This window comes from Miniopterus schreibersii (genome assembly GCF_964146895.1).
Source record: "Miniopterus schreibersii genome assembly, chromosome: 1".
Lineage (NCBI taxonomy): Eukaryota > Metazoa > Chordata > Mammalia > Chiroptera > Miniopteridae > Miniopterus > Miniopterus schreibersii.
Window position 1 is genome coordinate 189,937,022 of NC_138101.1, and position 8,026 is coordinate 189,945,047.

Sequence of the window (8,026 nt, forward strand, 5' to 3'; positions counted from 1 at the left end):
GGGACACTGTAGTCATCTCAGGGTCCCAGTATATGCATCACTCGCTCGTTTGTGTTGATGCCGGTGTAAAGAAACCTACTCTACTCCCAGCAGCATTAAGGTAAAGCACATACAATTATGTGCAGCATATAATAGTTGTTAATGATAATAAACAACTATGTTACTGGTTTATGCATTTACTATATATGAATTTTATCATTAGAGTGCACTCTTTCTACTTATTGAAGGTCGTTTTCTGTAAAGCAGTGTGGCACAGTATACTGCCAGCAGCAGCACGCATTTTGTGCTTCCCATGTCTCTCAATTGCATTATTTTCTCTTGGGTTTGATTTCATTGCATGTTTTGTTCATCATGGCCCTTGAGCATACAAAATCCACTGCTGATGTTACCAGTAAGAGGCCACATTGAATATCTGACCTGGAAATGAAATTAAAAGTGATTGAGGACTAGGACGGTGGAACATCAGGGATGGTTGCTGCTCACCAGTCAGGCATGTCCCATTGCACCACAGCCACAATCTTGAGAAACAAGAACAAAGTAATGAAAGTTAGTAAAGGATCTGCTTCATGGAAAACAACAAGACCAATGACAATTTGAGAAGGGCCCATGTCAGACATGGATAAACTTCTAATGACCTGGATTAGGAACCAGGACAGAAGCATGTCCTTTTCAGCAGCAGGACCAAAGCAAAAAGTTCATTTGTAATGTTCAAAGAAAAGACGGGGCCCAACTACCATGTCAGATTTACTGCTAGCTCTTGGTAAACGATTCAAGAATTGTTATTCATCTCCTAATGTGAAAATGAGCAGTGAGTCTGCAAGTGCTGATGTGAAAGCAGCTGAATAATTCTGGAAAATTGCTTACCAGAGCAAATATTCAGTATTGATGAAACCTCCCTGTCCTGGAAGCCTGAGTGGACTTTCATCCATAAGAAGCCCAAGTCACTGCCAGATCTCAAGGCTTCTAAGGACAGAATAACAGTCCTACTTGGGGGCAATGTGGTAGGCTACAAATTCAATCCCTTTGCGATTTGGCACAGTGAGAACCCCAGGGCCTTTTAGCATGTCAATAAGCACACACTGGGAGTGTACTACAGGACCAATAAGAAGCCATGGATGACCCAGCTCCTCTTCCAATATATCCGCCTGAGTGGCTATGCCAGGGAAATGGGGGAATACTGTTTGGAGTACAACATACATACCTTTCAAGATTTTGTTTATTGTTGACAACGCTCCCAGACATCTTCCTTTTATTGGTGATCTTCATCCCAACATTAAAGTGGTGTTTCTCCTTCCAACCATTACCTCTTTGATCCAGTCAATGAATCAAGGAGTTATAGAAGCTTTTAAAGCTTACCACCTGAGAATGACCTTTGCCCATGCTATTGCTGCAACTGAGGGAGACACTGAATAAACACTGATGCAATCCTGGAAAGATTACAACATCTATCTCTGCATCAAGATCTTTGCTTTGGCTGGGCTCATGTCTCTAAGGAGTGCATGAATGGCATCTGGAAGAAGACACTTAAGAATGTGGCCATGACTTCAAAAGATTTGCCAAGCATGAGACGTTGGAAAAAATCAACAGGGCTATGGTTGAGATGGCAAATAACTCTAACCTGGGTGGGGATGACATTGGGGAGCTCCTAGAGGTGGTTCCTGAGAAACTGACTAATGAGGTATTGTTAGAACTGGAACAGGGACATGTAGCTGAAGAGGCAAGAGAAATGGAAACTGAAGGAGGACAAGAAGAACCCCCAAGAAAATTCACAGTGAAGTGTTTAGCAGAAGCTTTTGCAGACCTCATGAAGCTCTTCAAAAAGTTTGAAAACATGGACCCCCCCACACCAAAAGGTTTTTATTAATAGAGCATAATGTTCATGGTGCATTATCTGTTTACAAGAAAATATATGATGAAAAAGGGGAACAAACCAAGCAAACCAGCATGGCCATATTTCTGAAAAGAGAGACACATCCTCAAGAAGAGCCTCAGGCAGGTCCTTCAGGAGGTGGTCCAGACAAATGCGTTGCTTTCATAGGAGATGACAGCTCCATGCCTGTTACTGCCCCTGAAGACCTTCCAGTGCAACAAGATGTAAAGTTAAAAGACAGTGATATTGATGATCCTGACCCTGTGTAGGCCTAGGGTAATGTGTGTGTGTCTTAGCTTTTAAGAAAACTTAAAAGGTAAAAAATAAATAAAATTAAAAATAGAAAAAAGTTGATTAAATATAAATTAAGAAAAATTTTTTCTGCAGTTGTACAATGTGTTTGTGTTTTAAGCTAAGTTATTGAAAAAGAGTTGAACATTTTAAAAATTTAAAGTTTGAAACAATAACATTTACAGTAGGCTAAGGACTACTTATTATTGAAGAAAGAAAAAAATTGGTAAATTTAGTATAGCCTAAGTGTACAGTGTTCATGGAGTCTACAGTAGTGTCCAGTAATGTCTTAGGTCTTCACATTCACTCACCACTCAGTCACTGACTCACCCAGAGCAAGTTCGAGTTCTGCAGGCTCCATTCATGGTCAGTGCCCTATATAGGTGCACCATTTTTTAAATCTTTTGTGAGACAAAATGGCACATGATTTGATTCACAGCTGACGGAATGTCTCATATTTCCTCCAAGTTTAATCACTTTGATTCCACATATGTAGCATATGCAGCACACACAAACAACATATTTCAAACTGCCAAGTATGGTGTTGTAAGTTGGTTGCAAATATAATTACAGATTTATCATTTGATACATCCTATATTTTATCTTAGTTACAGGGAGTAAATTTAGAGATCTTTATATTTGTTATAATATTATTAAAACCAAAAAACTAACTTAATATTCTATACATTAGTCATTTTATAATTTAATTATAAATAGATTACCAAAGTAATTTAAGTAAGCAAACTATTAGGTAAGATGAATAATTTCAGCTGGGCATACATCTGTCCTCTGCCTTTAAATTTGCAACTATCAGCTCTCTGACCGTCATGGCCCCTGTAATCTTCCTTAGGCCTTGGATATAGTTTCTCAACCTTGTCTTCAATAGCCATGGAAAGAATCATCTTGCCCTCTCTGATTTTTAATCTGAAGGTGAAACACCCACCTATTCTGAGGGTTCTCCTTCTATAGGCTTTTTACTCACCCCCAAATGGGCATGACTTTGAGTTAGGAAAGACATGCGGAAGAATTCCCTCAGTTGTTCTGATTGAGGTGAGAAGCAGATTGGAGACCCAGCTGCCTTTGAAAGATAGATGGACAGATTTCAGAACGGCCACAAGGAAGATCTTCAAACCATAAACAATTCTCTCACCAGGAAATCATGCTTCTAAGTCTGAAGTGATCCTTTCTCAGAACAGCATACGATGGCATCTCTTCAAACATAGCTGTAATTTGTGCATTCATTGAGCTGTTGGGCGGGGGGCTGGAGAGATTGAGCAAAAAGAGAAAAAAAGAGAGAAATAACCCATGGACAGGGACAACAGCTTGGTGATTGCGGGGCAGGGGGAGTCGGAGGAGGGTATGGGGAGGTAAATGGTGATGGACAGAGACTTGACTTGGGGTGGTGAACACACAATACAGCATATTGATGATGTGATATAGAATTGTGTACCTGAAACCTATATAATTTTGTTAACCAATGTCACCCCAATCAATTCAATAAAAAGGAAATAAATAAGTAGCTATAATTTGTATATTCACTACCACTAAAAAATTTATATCCAATTTTTTGGGGGGGTATTTTTTAACTTACAATTTTATTTTTCATTTACAGTTTACATTCAATGTTAGATATCCAAATTTGTGCATAATTAGATTTTTTACTCTCTTTGACTATTGACTAATAAAGCAGGGGTATCGTAACATGTTGCAGGTTAGGACCCCTGAAAGGTCACGCCTTTAGCCTAGTGTCATGGAGAAGGTGAGCATGTATACCCCTGTACATGTGGTGAAAATACGTGTATATACTTTTCCAAGAAAAGACTATGGAAGTAACATATTTTACTGGATGAGAGATATGAAACGCTGTGTAGGTAGATGCACAGAGATGGAGAGAGGTGGGGGTAAGAGAGAGATGTTCAGTAAATGGACTCGGAAAAAGAATGCCTCCTCTGGGTGCCAGCTCTGCCATTCGTAACTGATCTTGAGCCCATGGCTTACCCTGCTTTTTATAAAAATGGGACTGTAAAACCTATGAGATTATGGATGCAAAAGTAATCCAATTCTACTGAATCCAAGGGCACATCCTTGTTTAAATAACCCTAATGCAGCCTGACACATCCTTTAAAACAAATGGGAAAGTAAGATAATGAAACTCCTGGTGGTAGCAGCAGTGTGTTTGTCTGTCCATCTAACTCTCCTCTCTCAAGACAAAGAGCCGTGCTTGACCCAGCCTTCTGAATAGTTGCACCGATATTTTTATTCATCCTTTATATGCATTTTCCTCTGATAGCGTACATTCTGCTCTTGAAGCTTCGGTGGCATGGTCACAGAGCTCTGAAATTAGAGAAGGAAAATCCAGGGTTGTGGGTCCCTGTCCTAGGCCCTTTCAGCTGCCGGCCTTCGGGCAAGCCTGGGTACCGAGTTTCCTCGCCTCTAGATTTTGTTGCAAAGACAGAACAAGGCAATGCACACGACAGGTACATGGAGGCTCTAAGGCTGTATTCAAGCAGGAGTGGTTTTCATCATGTTCTTATAGAAAAGGGAGAGCTTTCAATTATGTAATATATCGTTAATTAACAAGCTGTGAACTCTATGACCATTTACATAAGCCTTTGGCCATTCTGGGTTTCTCCCTAATCAACCAGAGGTGGAGGGTAGAGAAACCTGCATTTTTACCTCTAAGCAGAATTGTTTCAGCTCCGAGTCGCCTCCGCTGTCCGCAGTGGACCGTGGTCCCCTTTAAGCTCCGTGCTCTGGGAGGTGTCATTGGTCTGACTGTGTTGTTTCGCTTCTTATAGGACGCTGATCTATGACATAAAGAGTGGCTTTTATGATAAAACACACGAAGAAAAAGAGACTAGAGAAAGGAAGGGAGGGAAAAGAAGGAAAGGTGTAAAACATTGAATTCTGATCCCTGAGACTAATCCTGGAAAAGAATCCTAAGATAGTAACCAAACAATACTGCCTTTAACTCTGCTTGAGCCTTGTTTTAATGTCCAACCAATGTAAGAATAGAAAGAAAATATAAAAACAACAACAACAACACACACACACACACACACACACACACACACACACACACACACACACACACGACAGGCTATGGCAGAAAAACAGCTCTGAAACAGATGTTTCTTTTCCCCCTTTTGAACAAACATTTTATTGAAATTCCTCACAGCAGATTTTACTAATTAATCTGGAAGAAGGAGTGACGGGTGGTGCTGATGCTAATCACAGGAAGCAGACACGAGCTGCAGTCCATTTGTCCTGTTTGTGACAGCAGCAGCTGGCTCCTTGGCAGGCTCTGTCAACCTTTGCGCTGACGTCCTAGGAGCTGCCCCGGGGTCTGTCAGTTTCCCGGGATGTCGCCGTTGGGCTGAGGTTCATCACAATCATTTTATGTCCTTGTTGGTCACACCGGGTCTTGAAAAATATTCTCCCTTCTGTTTTCTTCAGTCATAGAAATATTACACACAGAGTCAACGCAACAATATTTTTCTGTAATCCTGAGATATCCATGTAGGTGTTTTATGTTTTAAGGTTGAATTTCATCTTTGATGTACTTTGAATTTCAGCCCAGAAGGAATGGCCGAATGGAGGAGAGTCAAATATTTTTAAAAGAAAAGCAAAAAATTAGTGGACCATAGGAGCTTATCATGAGCCCTCTGGAAGGTTAGAAGGAAAGGGAGGGAGTGCCTTTAAGTTGAGTCTCATTACTGGATCACTTTGCTTAAAAATAAAGGGAGGAAAACCCAAAATAAATCCAATACTATTGATCAAAAATTAAAAATCTAGTACAGAGGAGAAATGAGAACTCAGTGGGGTTTCTCAATATCAAACTTTATAAGTTATATTCAATTTATATAACTGTGGAATTTTGAAACATGTCAAGTGGAAAGCTTTGTGTTGCAAGTTAGGCTGCAAGGTATTAGTAGCAATCATCTGAAAAGGTGGTGTTTGTTGTGTATTTTATATCATATATTTAATTTGCATAACTTATTTAATGATCACAGTCCTGTTGGTGCTTTCTGGTAAGAAAAATAGCATGACTTAAAGGGTAATCAGTTGCTAAACATCTGAATATTCTCACTTCCAGTGAGAATTTTGGTTCAACCTTCAAAATGTGGAAATATTTATAGAAGAGATTATTTTTGTCTTTTTAATAGTAAAATACATATATTTTATATTACAAAATATTTAAACTGTATAGAAAAACATCAAAATCGAATATCTTCATAGTCTATTCCTCACTCCCCTCCAAGGAGACATCCCCTATTAAAGAACTGGTCAATTCTTTCTATGCATTTACATGGGCGAATTTTATACAAATAACTTTTTGAAAAGCATAAATAGGATCATGTTTTGTGTGCTCTAAGACTTCATTTTATTGAACAATATGTTCTGGAGACATTTTAATGTCAAGATTTCATTATTTTTAATGGTTGCATCATATTTCATATTATGAAGATTCTAAAATATACAATATAAAAATCCCCCTTTGTGGGCATTTAGGTTTTTACTAATATTTAAAAATTATGAGACAATATCACAATAAATCTCATATTTATATTATAGTTTACATCTGAAAATATTAATGATGATAGTATTGTAGAGATGAAGTTTCTGAATTTAAGAATACAATCATTTAAATATTGGGCATATATTACCAAGTTAGCTCATTGACATTTGCTAATATACATTCAAAGTCCCTTAAACCATATAAAGTAACATAGTCCCTGATTCTGGGGATTAAGATTTGGACATCTCTGGAGGGTCATTATTCTGCTTGCCAAACATGCCTACTTTTTTATTATAGCAGCCAAAGCCAGATTCAGTTGTTTGCAATTCAGAACCATAATTAAAACATTGGATTTCTAAAAAGTGTCCTCAATGTACCCAAAGACAGCCTCCCCGATCTGAGTAGGATTGTTTAAAAGTGGGCCAGTGAATTACGTGGCTGCCATTTTAGCCAAGTAATCTAGATGCACAATAAATATCTAAATTTACTATTTTAATGTTTCATTTACATAAGAATAGATTTTAAGGCCTCTTCTCTTTCAAAACTGTGTCTACAATTTGTATTCCCAGTTTAAAGTAGAAAAGTTTAGGAGGCAGTGTGGTTAAACTTTTAAAAATTAAAAAAATATAAAAGCCTGGGCTTTGGAGCCAGACTTCAGTGTGATTTTGGGGGTCTCACTCTTTTCAGCCCTAATCCTGCTCAGCTCTACACATTCGCTCTTAAGACTGATCAGCTCCCTTTTCCTCTAACAGTAGTTTCCTCACCCATAATGTGGGGCACTGTCACCTCTCAGCAGACTAATGTAAAGGTGAAATAAGATATTTATGTAATAAATAATTGTGTCTCGATAGAACATGGTAGGCATACCAAAAAGAAGTTTATCATCAAAACGCAGCATATGTGCACATCCATAAAAAACATTTCCCACTGACTGACACCCTACTTCATAGCCCTTGTGCCCTCCCAGACATTGGCATTTCCTAAGTTCCCTTGAGTGAGCACAGAGCTGTCGTGGGGGTCATTCCCACCACCCGCGCCTGCCCACGCAGATGACCCCTCTCCATGTTCTTCCTCCGACAGCTTCCGGATGCAGCCTCTTGTCGCCTGTTGATTTTTGCTCAGGGTTTTTGTTAAGGGCTTGTGACATGTTAATCCGTGTAACGCATTTCTCTGTGGGTTTTTCCAGTGAGCCCCTCTTTCATCTGGACCTCCTTTAGCCTTCAAAGGCACCATTCAGGGCCAAATTTGAGGTTTAAGGCCTGGAGTAAATCACATTGGGAGGCCCCCTTCCTTCCTGGTTAAAGGAAGAAAAGAGAGGTGACCAGACATAAAGAGAAGGGGTCCCT